Genomic DNA, 15,185 nt, shown 5'->3' on the forward strand with positions numbered 1-15,185 from the left:
TTGAATTCTAGTCATGTGTGCTCCAAACCTACTCTGAATCAGCCGGGGCAAAAGTCAGTGTGTTTGACCCTGGACATGAACCCAAGGGAGAAACAAGCTTGTTGAAAATCAGAAGGGCCAAATCCACGATAACCTTTCCCCCCTGAGGTTGTGCTGGAGAGGTACTTCTCCCCGTCTCTTCCACTCGTCTCCTGTATATGCCATGCAAAGTGAATGACATGATATTAAAGCACTTCCTCATCACGATTGAAAGGCGTACGTTCTTTTTTTGCCTTCAAGCAGTCAATTATTTGACAAGTACACATAATGAACAATGCAAGACTAGTTGGAATTTAATCAAAAGGCAGAGACAGGGGCCCAGTGCAGATGGGAAATGATTAACACAGTTAATCAAACATCCCAGCATTAGGTTAAACATGGCAAGCCTATCCCATCATCTGAAGAAAGGATGGGATCCGTTGCACATTTCCATTTTTCCATTTCCTTTTGCCTGTGGAACATTTATTATGCTGACCCCTATTTATTCTGCTTCTTTCATAAAGGTATTTATGTTAGTCCTGACATCTCTGACTAATTTCCTCTTTGGTGAACCCTAATGCAGACAAATGTGAGTTAGCTAGCTTTGGATAAATTGTCAAATGCGGTCTAATCCATGTGGTATTTATGTAAAGGTTGTTTGATGTGCTTCTCAGAGGGTTGCTATTGAGAACATTCTTGAAAAAAAACACCCACACATAGTTTATAACACAAGCTATTCAGAAAGAAATCCAATGCATCAAGCAGGTCAAAGCACAATAGGTGAGAAACTGTACAGACACTGAGACATTTACCTTTGATCAATATTTTTTCCCGATTGACAGAAACTCATAAAAATGAAAGTTCTTATTTATATTATCACTATTTCAAAGTGGTTGACCGTAACTACACATACAATATACTCAAGTACTGTACTTAGAAATTGGAAGTATCTGTACTTTACCTGAGTGTTTTCATTCCATTGCTACTTTATACTTTTACTCCACTATAATTCACAGGAAGACTTTTAACTCCACTCTATCTATTTCACAGCATTAGTTAGTAGTTAGGGCACTTTGCAGATTTTACACACAACATATGATGATCTTAAAAAATGTGACACACTGTTATTGCATTAAAAAATACTGTTGTAAATAACAGTATATCAAAATGAATATAAATTTGTCTCTTTAGACAACATCCAACACCTTAACCAACTATAGCAATAAATGCTACCTACACATTAAAGGGATAGTTCAGGATTCCTGAAGTGGGGCTGTATGAGGTACTTATCCATAGTCAGTGTGTTACCTGCAGTACATGGCAGTCAGCGTGACCCTAGTTTGGAAAAGCAGAGAATTGTACCGGCATGGAAGCTAAGCAATGTACTGCTGTGGACAGCAACAAAATGGAATAATACAGTGCGTAACCAAGGTGAACTGTAGGAATACGGAAGTTCTACGGTAGAGAAAATGTATTTCCAAAGGAAATGCTACCTGACAACAATGTAAAGCTCTGAAAATACACATAGCATACACTTGAACTGATATAGATTTTTTTCGCTGGGCCTTCTTTTAGGAGGTGCTGCTGACCATGTCCATGGCAGTAAATTGGTTAGCTTCCGTGCCGGTTCAACTCTCTTCTTCTCCAAACTGGGGACATGCTGACCGCCATCTACTACAGTGACTATTGATAAGTACCTTGTACAGCCCCACTTCAAAACTCCTGAACTATCCCTTTAATGAATCAGTAATAATAATCCAATGATTTTGCAGGTGCTTTTTCCTGCAATATGACTCATTTTACTTTAAGTACTTAAAGTATAAGTATACTTTCCTACTAATACTTGCATACTTTTACTTACTACTAAAACTAAAGTTTTTTTTATTGCAGTATTGGTGCTTTAACTTAAATAAAGTGAAAGCAAATTTCCTCCACTGAGGACAATAAAGAATTAATCTGAATCTAAAGAATCTTAATCTTGTCCTCCATGATTGCACACAGGTATATTTGGTCTATACAAGTTAATCTAACTCCTGAGGCAGAGCTGTGTGCAGGGAATGTAAAAAGTTGAGACAAATTAAACATTAAACAGAGATTTGTTTTTATTTTGTCCTCTGCAGTGTATCAGGTGTGCAGTAATGGAACTTTTGTAAATCTTCAAAAAATCTCTATTTTGCACAGTTGTAGAAAGTCTGGAACAAAGACTTTTGATCCTTTCCCACTTTACCATGCAACAATAATTAGCCATGATTACAAAGTATCTCTTGAGAAATTGGGACAGAACAATTTAGTTCATTGTCCTCAGAAATTGGAGTTGCCCTTCCTTTCCTTGTCTTCCCCCCCTATTGGATTCATCTGTTCTTCAGTGCGCCAGGAAGAACACACCACTAATCAAGCAAACTATTTGATTGGCTTGGAAAGATTTCATTCGGACTAATTTGGCTTAATAAACAGTTGTGTCAAATGATTTGGATGGGTGCAATTCCAGACCTATTAACGGATGTGTATTAAAGAATGTGCTTTTGGTATTGGCAGTATTTACATACGACCTTGCACATTTGCAAAAGCCTGTGCTTCCTGAAGCATGTGGCTGGAAACAAAACTATAAAAAGTAATCAGCCCTCAAGAACAAGTTGTTTAGTCATATGTGCAAATTGACAAATTGAAAATTCTTCAAAGATTGTTGTTGACTTGGTAATACGTTTAAGCATCTACTACAGACACTAGCCAGCATGCCTTGGTGAGCAGCCTCTGTATTTAGAACAGTAATGTTTTATGGAAATAAGCTATATGTATTTAAAACTTATAATTGTGTTCCTTTATACTGGCACAAAGCAGTTACTTTTAAATTAGTAGAATTAATCGGAATGCAAAATTGAAGGGAGGAATGTCTGTCCACAATGATGAATGCTTAAGTAAGATTTTGCTTCAATTAAAAATTCAAGCAATTATTCTAAAAGATTATTGACCTCTAAAGGGACTGGTGAGGTCACATATTTTCCTCTGTCTTTGCAGTGTACTATTCATCTTCATTAGAGAGAACAATTGAAGGCGTTTTCTTCTCGTACTAGAGGGTATTAACACAGACAGATTATCCCTTGCACACTTCACTAATAAAGTTGATTTCTATTATTGTCTGTCCAGGTAAAGGCAGATTTTTCAGCATTGTCTTCTTCACACTGACCTACTCCTCCTCTTCATCAGACTTTCTTTAGCAGGCACTGGGAGGCAGGCATTTTTTGTTACAAGGTGAATATGTAGCTCACTGTTTACTGGTTGTTTTGTCAGTCAGAAACACATTCCTACTTTTAGACTGGGAACTTTGTTAGATGCAAGACACATTCAAATACTGTCTAGGTGTAATGGAAGTTAATGTAGTGCTGTCGAAAATAATCATGCTATGAAGCCCTCTCTTTGAAAAACTGAAGAATCAGACATATGACATATATTTCTTTTTAGTACTGATGCATTATTGCAACCTGCTTAACACGTTTGGAGTCCTGCACATTTCTCAGTTGCTGTGGGAATATTTGGGGATACATGGATACATGGAATCTGTGAGAGACGGTTGAGGAATAACAATGATGCAAAAAAAGCAGTTAGCTTATTATTTCAGAGTTCCTTGAAAAATTTTTAAATGGAAAACATATCACAGATGTTCTCTGTTGCTGAACAACTCTGTTTTCGATTTATAATATATCAACTTGATGAATTATAATTGTGATAACATTGTGCTTGACAGAAAACCTGCGGTGTCAAATGTGTTGCACTCATGAATAAATGGATCTTTCTTTCAACCCAGTTGTTTCAAAGTATACTGAGAACTCACTAGGTTTACAGTGAAAATGCCTCATCTTTTGATTGAAAAATATGTCCACGTTTACACAACACAGAGCACAACACGGCAAAGTGAAGCAAATTGGAACCGTTGGCCTCTGTTGAACCATATTACTGGTGACCATATATCATTTTTTTATAGGTCACAAGTGAAGCACATCTGTTTCCACTTGGCTAAGTTTCCATACAAAACATTTGAATAGAGATTCTTCACCTATATCTGTTGCTCCCCTATGCTTGTTTAAACCAGCATGCATCTCATACATCAAACCTAGGAAAGAGCAAAAGGCTGTTTAGTGCATTTCTGAAAAGGTTTGATGATAGAACACAGTTTAAAGAGTGCTAAGATTTTTTAATGTTTACACCGTGACACAGTTTGCTTTAAATGATTTGTTTATGTAGTGTGGTCTTTTAACACTCAACGTATTTGACAGTTGTGCAAGCCAGAGCCCAACATGCCCACATTGGACCTTGCTTTTTTCTAATTTGATCTCAAAGCCCCTCATGTGTTTGACTTCTTTTTAATTGCTTCCTGTCTGCTGGGTCAATTATAAGTCCTGGGTTTTAGGGGGGACCGACTATAGCAGCATTTTTGAACAGACGAAGTGATTAAATAACTGAAATTTGAGAGGAATGATGAGATCACTCATTGGGACTTGATTTGATAATATTTTACTTGGTGTGCCAGCTCACAGCATACACATGTTGATTTACGTTTAGACAGAAGTCGATTGCTTGGGATGCCTTTCTGCGATCTGTTTAATGGAGAAAAAAAACGGAGAGAGACAAAGACAGCCTTACTATTCTATCCATTATTGATTTTGGGTCAGGTGCAAGCCGTTGTAAATACCCCATTGGTGTTGTATTTAACACAAAATATGAGCCTTGAGAAAAACGCTCAAAAGATTAATCAGTAGTCAGCAGGCGAATTAAAAACACATAAAAACAGGTTTTCATTAACATATGGTAATCCATTCATTTTTAATTAACCCCAACAGCAAAGTAAAAGCAAAATAATGTCCATGTCAAGCTGCACTCTCACTGTCTGTTCCAGATACTTGTGAAAACACCATTGGTTGATGATATTGCATTGTTTCAATATTTCTGGCAACAGTTAGATAAAGTTTGCCATCTTAAGATACAACTTTAAAAGGAAATCTGTAATACAACTGCCAAAGTATTGGTAAAAGTCTCCATAAACAAATCCTGTTGATTGAACGTAGTATTCAGCTGTCCTCTCAAGTCAAAATCAATATTTACAAGCAAGACTAACAACCAAATTTCAGTACATTCTACAAATTCAACATCTTCACACACAACTTACAGAAAAGCTTTAAAAGTTGTCCAACTTACAAAATTAACACTATACACACTGATACAAGGTTGTTTTTGTTTTTTTTAAATCAGCCCATACATGCCCTGTTGCTTCCCTAAATAAGCCCTGTGTCTAGTTCAACCAGTGCAGAAACATGGATGTGCCTCAAGGTGCTACAGCAGTGAGGTTGAAACTCCAAGCGGCATGGTTGCCCATGGCTACATAAATATTACCCGAGTCTCCACTGTGTAGAGAGGCCTTTTTTGATTATGAGTCCACTCCGAGAGTTTGATATCCAAGGAGACCACTAAAGCCAGCTTGAAAATTTATGAGAGAATACGCAGAGAGTCGGTGTAGTTGTGATGTGGGGGAGTTTCATTTGGTTTGGAACAGATCAAGCTGCTGGATTTCATGCAAACGAAGCGGGGAAAGAAACTAGCACTAGTTTGCAGTTCACATACTTGAAGCTTCACTTTGAACTTTATGCTCTAGTGGTTGGGAGGGATGTGACGAGAAGAAAATAGGAAATGCAACCCCTTTCTGTGTCCTAAAGCTGATTCTCATATATATATATGTATGTATGCAAATTGTTAGCTTATAAACGATCTCAATTACAGGAGCAGTTTTACAAATTTTGTAAGTTTTTTTTCAACAACACAATGACATAAGCAAACTCTGTTGCTGTATGTCTAGGTCAAGCCCAGTAAAATGTAATAAAAGAACAAATTAAAGAAGGTCAAAAACACTTAATGAACTAATGATTGAGTGATCGGGGTTAGACATGGCTTTGTTAATTGTGCTCTGAAGCATATAACCTGGCCAAATCTTTGTCCATCATCAGCGAAAGGACACTGATTCGTGGGGGTCAGCAGCAGTCCTGTGACTGGTCATGTGCGCCTGAAATGTCAATCATGTGCAAATATTTTTGGGAAGGAACCAATAAGCATTGTTAGGTTAACAATTGAAGGTTAAGAGGCAGGCTTGGAGCCACATGGGAAATGGGGAGACATGTTTGCTCTCACCATGGATGACTGAGGTCTGTCTAAAGCATCTGGCAGCCTTTTCAACTGATATGAAAACAGAAAAGCACTGCAGTTACGTCTTTACTATCCTGCAAAGATACACTGGTGTGTATGAATACTTAATATTTGAAAATGGACATCATAATTTTTGTCCTTCTGAATAATAATATAGTTTTTCACCTTCTGAATGTTTCTTTTTAGCTGTGGAAAAGGGCCAGCACTTCACGCACCATTTGGTGAGTGATTACGTGCAATATTGTGCCGCCTTTGCAAGACATGATTATATCACAGTTTATCATAAACAATTGCACACAAACAATTTACGTGCAACCACTGTGTCAAAGAAATGTATGCACAAGCTGGGGTCACACACACAAGGAGGTCTATAATTAGCAAAATACATTTTAATTACTGAGTGATTCAAACTACTGATATCTCTGTCTTCACCAGTTTATAATTTATCTGGTTGTGAATTTTTACAGTTCTATGAATTATGTTCATTCACAAGAACAGCAATATAAGTCTAATGCCCTCTGTTGACAATCTGAGGAAGCAGATTCAAATGAATTCAGGCAAAATGGCAGTTTAAGCTGTTCATTTACGCCGCAGCCATAGAGACACCACATGTGTTTTTAGTCTCAGCTTATAAATAAACATTTCTCCAGATATGGATGCCTGCCACTGGGTGACCTTTTATTACATCTGTTTTCTCTTTTTTGTCCCTTGCAAAAAAAAAAGCTTGTATTATTATGTAAAATTATGCTTATGAAAACACAAGTCTGCCCCCTCTCCTGCGTTCACCTTCACCTGGCAAGCATGACTCAACTTCACATTTCCCCATAGTGGGTGAAAGACAGTTTCTATTGAAGCCAGGTGTGCACCCACGTCTTGTCTGATAATGTTCCTGGACAGAATTCCTCAACCAGATCATAACATGCTCCAAGTCTTCACCAAATGCAGAAATAAACATGGAACCCTTGTGACCTGCATGTTTGATTTTTTACATATTCTGATTCAAAGATACAGGCCCTGATGAAAATATGGAAAATAGCTGCTGCCTTGGAGATTAGATTTTCTAACTTTGAGAAATATATTTGACTTTTCATGAGGCTTTAATACAATCATAAATTACAACTTGGCTGCATTTCAAGAGGAACCTCCCTTACAAATTGTGTACAGAACGAACTGTAATGCCTGCATTATACAGTGAATACAAATTGTGGATCACCTACATAACATGCAGCGTACAGTAAGAGGTATGAGGTGCAAAGGTCAAAGCCAGCAGCCTGACAAATTTCCCTTCTCTGCCGAATGGTGCCATGAATCATGTAAAATAAAAATTGCAAGGCAATAAACACACACACACACACACTCACAATTGAGGAGAGATTCTTGGTTTGAAAAACTATGTCTCCACACACACATTTAGTTCTACATACCAGCAGCAGCAGCTTGACCACTGCTGCCAGGCCCAGTGTGTTATCCTGTGGGGCCAGTTGGAGTGAGGGGAGTAAAAAAAAAGTCTGCCTGTGCTTCCATGTTCCTTTTGATGCCTGGTAGTATTACAGTAGAATAAGTCCCCTGTCATTGGTTGAATAGACTGGACTGCCTACTGTGACAGAGTGTGGGCCTCTCATGCCCAACAGGAAGCCAGTGTTGCATCTCTAAGCAGAAAGTGCTAAAAAATGAGGGGGGAATATATTGATAACCTCCTTCCTGTCCGGATGACGTAGTTAAATCTTTTTTTTTTTTAAAAAGAAGAAGGAGGGAAAAAGCTGAGCTGATTCCTGCCCGGCATGATAATAAGTTGATGTTATTAGTCCCTTGCAAAGATCCAGACTCCGAGTCAACGCGGATGTGGAGTCCATGTCAGGTTTTAGTGGAGTCCTCCGCTCAGACAAGCTCCTGCAGACGGCAGCCTGCTCTCCGCTGCACTGGCGCTGTTTACTGGAAGCCCGCTCTGCGCTGCTTCCACCAAGTGTCTCAACACTGTGAGCGGGATCTTTTCCAGAGGCGAGCCGCTGAAACTTGCCCACTCTTCACAGTCTCGTTCAGAGGAGCCAGGAAAGCAGCGTCGGCGGCTAAAGTAGCGGCGAGCGGGAGTCTCTTCTCCCCCACCACCACCCCCACCCCCTATTCACCAGACACTGAAAGCCCCACACTCTTGTCTGTCCCTCTCAGTCACCCAGTCTCTCTCTCTCTCTCTCTCTCTCTGGGTCCCCGAGCTCCGCTTCTCCTCTCCTTGTTTGTTGTTGCTGCTCCGGGAGTGAATGCGCGACAGGAGAGCCGAGACTGTGAGGCGCAGTAGGCGTTGATGAGTCAGGACTGAGCGCAGAGCAACACCTTGCTTTTGCCATGGAAGTGTGCGTCCGGTGCAGGGGAATGTACGGGCTGAGAAGGGGACCTGCCGCCTGATTGCCAGCCTCTGTCCCAGATAAGGGGAGCATGCCTCAGACCTGCAGAGTGATTCTCTTCGCTGCAGAGGAGATCCCATCTGTCTATCTGACTGTCTATCCACAATCTGACTTTTAAATAGTTTGTTATTGTTATTTTTTTCTTCTTGCAAGTCACATCCCTTCTGACTTCATCATCCCAGCCTGGTTGGCTTCACTTCTTTTCAATAAAGGTAAGAGTTTTTTTTCCCTCTTTTGTCTTTTGCACGGTAGTCTCATCACCACTTTATACATCAGACCCTAAGCGGTATTTTGACAAGTTGATGTGGAGTGTGGTAACTTTTCTTTCTTTGCTCGGTCAATTCAGAGCTTTTCATTCGCTTTCGAGGACTCACGTGAAATAATAGCAAGACATTAGGCTACTCGGGTCTTACAGTGTATTTGAGCGACTTTTTAAAAGTAAAACCAAGGTTTTACTGTGGGAGAAAAATCACTGGGTTTGAACAATGAATGCGCCTTTAATTAAAGCAGTCCACCTCTTTTACTAGCTGGTGATTGTCCAAGGGGTACCGTGGTTAATTGAAAAATGGTTAATCAAAACATAACCAGATGTGGATTGATTTGTTCGGCGGCCGAATTTGCCTGAGTGGAAACTATTAAAAAGTGAGGGAGCAGCGCGTTTATGTGAACCAGAACATGTAAAGCAACATTTAATTGCAGTGTGTGCCTTCAAGAGTTGAAGTGTAGTTTGCTGGTGGTACTGGGCACCGCGAGGCTTTTTAAATCCACTGATGGTCTTGTTGGTTTGAATAGGGGATTTATGTTGGGAGCTGTGACCTGAGAAGCTATGTCGGTGCGATTCCAGAGAGCATTCACGGGCTAATCCATTATAATTGTGACTGGGCTATTTGTCCAAAGAAAGAAAAAAATCATTCAAGCCTCGCCTACCAATGTAGCCTAATAATTAGTTTTGGCCAGAGAGAGAGAGAGAGAGAGCCTATGATGCAATGGGCTACAAGCGTAGGGAAATGTCATGGAAATCCATCAAAGGGAGAAATAAAAATTAAAACTTACAGAAAAGGGGACGAATTTGGCTGCTTAGGCTTAACTCGAACTCATTCGGCGCAGAAAGGCAGAAAAATTAGATCCTCTTACTGCACATTTATTATTTAGGCCTACCGATTCCGAACGCGTCTTGTCAACCATGTGTTAAAGAGTAAGCAGCAGAGACGCACATGGGGTGCGGTGTGTGCTTCTCCTGACCCGAGAAACGCACAGCGGCCAGCCGGTGATACATGGCAGCCTGGAGCAGACCGGCAATCTTCAGTGATCGATCAGTGGATTGGGATAAATTTAGCTCCACTCTTCTAGTGCCCTCAGCGTTTCTTTTTTTGTTGTTTTTTTTTTAAGAGAGAGGGAACTATGAATTCCTGCCTGGATTAGAGTCCATGAATGTGTCTCATTTCTGTGTTTGGTCTCTTAAGTCTCTGTAGAACACATTCATCATAGCTGAGAGGAATAATATAATTGCTGTAAAAGGTGACATCAGTTGAATATTTCGTCAAATGTGCATTTAAATGATCTAATACAACAATCGTGATTGGTAAGGCACAGCCTTTTCCAAGGCTATATTTGCTAGATGATAGAAAATAAAAGAATAAACTGAGTGTTTTGGTGGATGAAGTAGTTTTATCTCCCTGGCCATACATGACAAAGTGGCATTCAGTTAAACACAAAGGCAGCCTATTTGTGAATGAGTATTGAGTTTTCAGGAATGTATAAGAAATAAGCTAATGCACTCTTTTATCAGGCTCCAGAAGCTACACTTCTGATTCAAGCCTCTCTATTGGGAGAACTCAATTTTCACATGTTTGTGCATAAAATAATGTTTGAATTAATGCAAAGTGCAAATTCCAGCTGTTTGGAAGGAACATATTAGCATATCAAAGTGACCAGAGCCCTTACACAATGGAAGGAGTCGTATTTTCTGCCACTGCTTTTGGCTGAGCCTGAAAGACTTGAGAAAGAGTGTGTGAGCTGGTAAAACTCTAAAAGACTTGTGTATTTCACCCATTCTTGTAAGTAGGTCGGTATGACATCTTGTGTATAACATAATCTCACTTTTACTTTTTTGTGTGTTGGTGTGAGAGAATATGTCAAAGCTTTCACACAACAGGATAATTGTACAGTGACTCACAAAGCAGTGTGTTATTGGGAAAAAAACATTTGGTTCTTAGTTGAAAAAATAACATGTAGTTAAACAAGCTTTACTTTTTTGAACTCTTAATTAATGCAGAGCAACATATTTATTATTCAGTTTGTCAGCGCCTGCAATAACAGGTGTATCTACGCACATTGGAAATAATACAAACTACTTGTGAACTGGATTAAAGAAGGAAACTATCTTCTTGCATGTCTCAGTGCTTGATATCTTTGGCTCGAGCTTGCCATGATGAGCGTTTTCCCCGTTGAATCCAGCATGAGAGAGAGTACCTTTTTCAGTCTATAGCCTTGTTTCAGTGGAAGTGCGTCCGGTTTCAAAGAACTGCAGCTGCTCTTGATCTGCCAGAGCACCAGATTGCCCCTCTTTGCTTGTGCGTTCATCTCTCCTCGCAGATCAATACAGCCCGGCACACTTCTATATGGGTTTGGGCGAGACAAAGTGCTACATATCATTCTTTTTCTCAACTCTTTATTTCGCACTCTCCACAGCACGAGACTCTTATGACTCAGTGCGAGTGGGTGTGAACACATCAAAATTTGTGACATTACGGACTGTTGCTTAATTTTCTGCTGGCACATCTTTCACCCTAGAACGGCAGCTGAGGTTTTGTACCATCCACGGATATTTGACTGGTGCATTAAACAGATCATAACGCAGCTTTCAGAGCCTCGCCAATTTTTTTAAATTATAACAACAAGCCAGGCACTTCCACTCTGGCTTTATTAAGGTAATTTGTTATTGATTTAATTCAATATAAGCACGCACACACTGACCAGTGGCAACATTTGCACACTTTGTGTCGCACTCTCTCACAAGCCTGTTGTCTTTGTCTGAGCCGTGATTGGCGAGGCCATAAGATTGATTTAAAGGTTGCCTTGTGGCTGAATGGATTGTTTGTGCTAGCGATACACTATATGGATATCATGCTTTTATTCACGGTGAACGCCAAATTCAAGCTCATCTTTTTTCTCCCCATTTTTCTTGAGCATCACAGTTTGTGTGTAAGGAAGTTGCAGTGCTTACAAATGATGTGTTAGCTACTCCATAGCAAAACCAAGCAAATGATGGAGGTTGTGAATGCATGTCAGTGGTAGAGGATTGGATTGGATGGAGGTAAAGCATTTAGATTTACATCCCATTGCTGATTTGGCATGTAAATTGTAGGTTTGTGTTTTCAGATGCAATCTTTTATGTTGCTAAACCACCTACACGGAGCCATACTGTGCGGATAACTGCTCGCCATTAAAGGGAAGAAACCAGCTGTAAAAGAAAGCTATGGCAAATTTGATGTAATGTGCAGGCCTTTGGTGGGCCAAAATACTTCCCCTTTCATGACTGATTTTATTTTACGATTGGCAATCAGTAAAACGCTATGCGCCAGTGTGTTCCCCTCTCTGCCATTTTGTGAAACATTTGTTTCCACTTGCCAAAGGCCTCTGGTGCGGAGGGGGATTCGGTGCCCCTGAAATGGCAGGTGAAACTTTCTGCTTGCCTAAATAATTTCCTAGCAGAACATTACGCAGCAAGGACATAGGCAGTGGAAAGTAAGGGTCAATTCAAACTCTTGTGACAAGAAACAACATGGATATTAGTCGATGGCTCTCATAAAGCTCCCTGTGCACTGGTTAAGTGGCAGCCTCCCTGAGCTTATCTGGCATCTCTTTTTTTCATTGCTCCACTCATTTTGTGCGTCTCTGAAAGGTGTTTAGAAGAAAAGGAAGTGCAAAGTGCAAAACTGGGTCGTAAAAACTGTCCTCTGGTCATAATACGATTGGGTGTGACACACTGGCCGGGTTTCTGGTGGTAGGATATGTATTTCACATCATGAGGAAAATACTTCGGTGGTTTTTCAGATAAGATATGCTGTGTGCTATTAGCAGTGTGTGTTTAGGTCACTCCCAATACGAGAGAAAGAAATGTCTGTCAGTATTGTGTTGTACAAGAAAATTTAAGAAATTCATCACCATAGGGTTTTTTAAATGTTTTTTTATTACATATCATTATTTTACACATTAAAAATAGAGCCGCCACATCAGTAATAAATAGTGTTTATCGCTTGGATACTTTTTCAAGATAATAAGGAAATTATAAGCAAATATGTAATCATTGAAAATTTTTATTTTTTTATTCATAGTTATTGCTCTCATTTAGTTTGTTACATTTATTCTTTTTATAATTTATAGAAGACACACACACACACACACACACACACACACACACACACACTCACACACAAACACTGACCCTGTCTCATTCTTTGTGCTATGTGAACAGGACTTGTCCTTATCTGTGCACAGCTGCAACACTATTTGGGAAAATATTCAATTTCTGTGTGACAGAGGAGAACCTGGGAGGTAAGGCTCTAAGCAAACAGCAGTTATTGCGGCTCTGCCATAGCAGCCGAGAGCAAGGCCTGGCTGGGAGAGAGGGGGGATCTGCGGACGTCTGCCAGGGGAAGGAGTAATGTCTCGACTGGATTATAGGAGAGCGAAGCACATCCACACTTAAAAGCCCCTTTTCCAACAAGACAGGGCTGTTATTTAGGGAGGGTGTGGGTAAACACACCAGAGTCATATATTTCCTCCATATAGGCTGCTGTTGTCCTTGACAATTGAGACTCATTGCAAGTGAGATAAGTTTTGCTCTCAGTGCTTTTTTTGTTCTTGTTTTTTTCAAAAATAATTTCATGTTGGGATGTGGGCGTTCTTCAGTATATTCAGACTGACATTATTCCAGCAAAGTGCAAAACTGGTAAGCAGCGTTGAACAATAGAATATCATTTTACTTTTGTTCAAACAGGTTTTTTAATTTAGTAAGGTTTTTTTCCCCAGTGGTGTACTTTGGATGTAGTTGTGGCTGTCGAATTATTTACAAACCTACTGTGTTGAGTTGCATACTATTTAGCAATTAAGTGAACTATGATAGTTTCTCAGAATACTGAATGCAAAATTCAAAACAGAGATAAAACTAAATTAATACCAATAGTATGTCTTCCAGTGGGTGAAAATGGAACTAAGAACGGGTTATGAATCAGAAAAAATATGTTTTTCTCTAATTCTTCTTATGTAGGTGCATATTGATATTCTGCGGGTGCTTTAATTCAGAAAACCACAGAAGATGCTCCCCTAGATTGAAGTCTGTATGTTGGAATGCCAGTTTTCAAAGCAACATTGATTTTGGATGATCAAAAATACCAAACAGTAAAGTCCAAATGTGGAAAAAATATGAGCCATGCAAATAAATGCACCTTAAAACACTGTGTACTAACTAACTGCAGATGAAATTTTGCCAGATACATATTACATCTACTGTCAGTGCTCACTTTTTCAAGTATATGCACCGCCGCATGTTTCATTCTATATGCTTACTTGGTTATCTGGTTGGTTTGGAAGTCTGAGGCTTTGATAAATGATATTTTATTGTACAGTATTTAGTTGGGGAGTGTGGAAGCTTTGTTCTTGTAATGTAGTTGCCAAGTCAGATGGAGTTGAGCGTCTGGTCTGGGAATTTCAGAGGAATATCACAGGCATGGGAAGTTGCTAAAAACTAAGCTAATCAACAAAATAATTGTCTGTTCAATTGCAAGCATGCCAGAGACATCAAACACAGCCGAGGTTGAAAAAACAATCAAATTATCTCTTAATGATTGCTCACGCTGACAGATGAGCGCTTGTGAGTTGGTTTTGTTTCCACTAGACATATGTGAGGAAGAATGAAGTTTGTGGTCGCTCACTACTGTGTACATAATCTACATAGATATCCATCATCACCTGTAATGAAAACAATTTTATCTTATTATGTGGGTTTTGGCATTGAAACAGAGAGAAGTGTATTAGTCTATTAATTTCCTGCAGTGAATCATGAATCCTGCTGCTTTTATCCTTGCAGTACCCTCCATGTGTGGTCCACAAAAAAATGTTTCTGTTTCCTCTTTAGACTAAAGTTTGGCCCCATGTCTGCTTTCCTCTCCCTCTCTCCCTCCCTCACCCCTCCCTCTCTTTCTCTGTCTTTCTCTCTCTGCGTAGATAATGTCTCTGCAAATGATTTAACCGCCCTCGTTGAGGCTCCTTCCAGTAATTGAACAAGCAGAGACTGGGTGCTTTACAGGAAAACAATAGTCATATTATCTCAGATCTCCACCACTCTGAGATTCAACAAAACACTACCTTGGATTGGACTTGGCGGACTACTTCGACGGTCTGAATTGAAGAAACGAATCAGGTTTGCTTTCTCTCCACACAGAAAAAAAATCTTATCAATAGCAATGGATGCCATTTATTTTCTGTAGGCACGATATATTGAACGTGTCGCAAGATTGAAATGCATGTCTTGCAAGATCCACCTGGGGGTAAAGTGCAGCCTTGGGTGGTACTTGG

At 39.7% G+C, this 15,185-nt stretch overlaps 1 protein-coding gene across 29 annotated transcripts in view; it reads left to right on the forward strand.

Annotated features, from left to right (window-relative positions):
- Positions 1–7,968: 7,968 nt before the first annotated feature.
- Positions 7,969–15,185, forward strand: part of adgrl2a (adhesion G protein-coupled receptor L2a) — a 91,919-nt gene continuing 84,702 nt past the window's right edge. For 22 of the 29 annotated variants that reach the window (XM_038715723.1, XM_038715729.1, XM_038715730.1 and 19 more), the window contains exon 1: positions 7,970–8,818. The gene's annotated coding sequence lies outside the window, so the exon portion shown is untranslated. Of the gene's footprint in view, positions 8,819–14,834; positions 15,031–15,185 lie in introns of all 29 variants that reach the window. The other 7 variants (XM_038715726.1, XM_038715732.1, XM_038715734.1 and 4 more) reach the window with 2 other exon arrangements.

Source organism: Micropterus salmoides, unplaced genomic scaffold (genome assembly GCF_014851395.1).
Source record: "Micropterus salmoides isolate LMB-PRFRI ecotype aquatic unplaced genomic scaffold, ASM1485139v1 Ms_hic_scaffold_13, whole genome shotgun sequence".
Classification (NCBI taxonomy): domain Eukaryota; kingdom Metazoa; phylum Chordata; class Actinopteri; order Centrarchiformes; family Centrarchidae; genus Micropterus; species Micropterus salmoides.